General features: G+C 58.4%; 1 non-coding gene across 1 annotated transcript in view; it reads left to right on the top strand.

The window, feature by feature from the left end:
• Positions 1 to 356: 356 nt before the first annotated feature.
• The window catches only part of LOC126434769 (small subunit ribosomal RNA), a 1910-nt gene continuing 1713 nt past the window's right edge, over positions 357 to 553 (top strand). Inside the window, exon 1 of the ribosomal RNA XR_007579475.1 lies at positions 357 to 553. This exon is cut by the window's right edge and continues 1713 nt beyond it. This is a non-coding gene — a ribosomal RNA (small subunit ribosomal RNA).

Below are 553 nucleotides of genomic sequence, written 5' to 3'. Positions count from 1 at the left end.
GCTGGCGTTGGAGCTGCCGGTCACCGTAGGTGGCGCGTGTTGTCTCCCGCCGGCAATGCCACGACAGCACGCTCCCGGGCCTCTGTCGGCAGCGGCAAGCTCAGTTGGGAGCACGGGTGGTCGCACCTAAAGCGTCTACTCGCCAAACTCCGGGCGATTGCGCCTCTCTCGAACCCGACCAAGTACTTAGGACGGCGCTGCGCGCCGCCGGGACCTGAGAGGGTTTCGAGGTGTATGGTGCAGGGGAGCTCAGCCTCCTCCTGTTTGCAGAATAATTGAGCGGACGCTTGCGTGTTCGCGCGGGCCCCCGGGACACACTCCCGGGCGGCCGGCTGCTCAGCTCTAGTTGACGCAGCTCCCTGGTTGATCCTGCCAGTAGTCATATGCTTGTCTCAAAGATTAAGCCATGCATGTCTCAGTACAAGCCGCATTAAGGTGAAACCGCGAATGGCTCATTAAATCAGTTATGGTTCCTTAGATCGTACCCACGTTACTTGGATAACTGTGGTAATTCTAGAGCTAATACATGCAAACAGAGTCCCGACCAGAGATG

Source organism: Schistocerca serialis, unplaced genomic scaffold (genome assembly GCF_023864345.2).
Source record: "Schistocerca serialis cubense isolate TAMUIC-IGC-003099 unplaced genomic scaffold, iqSchSeri2.2 HiC_scaffold_1195, whole genome shotgun sequence".
Lineage (NCBI taxonomy): Eukaryota > Metazoa > Arthropoda > Insecta > Orthoptera > Acrididae > Schistocerca > Schistocerca serialis.
This window is presented reverse-complemented; position numbering and strand designations above follow the sequence as displayed.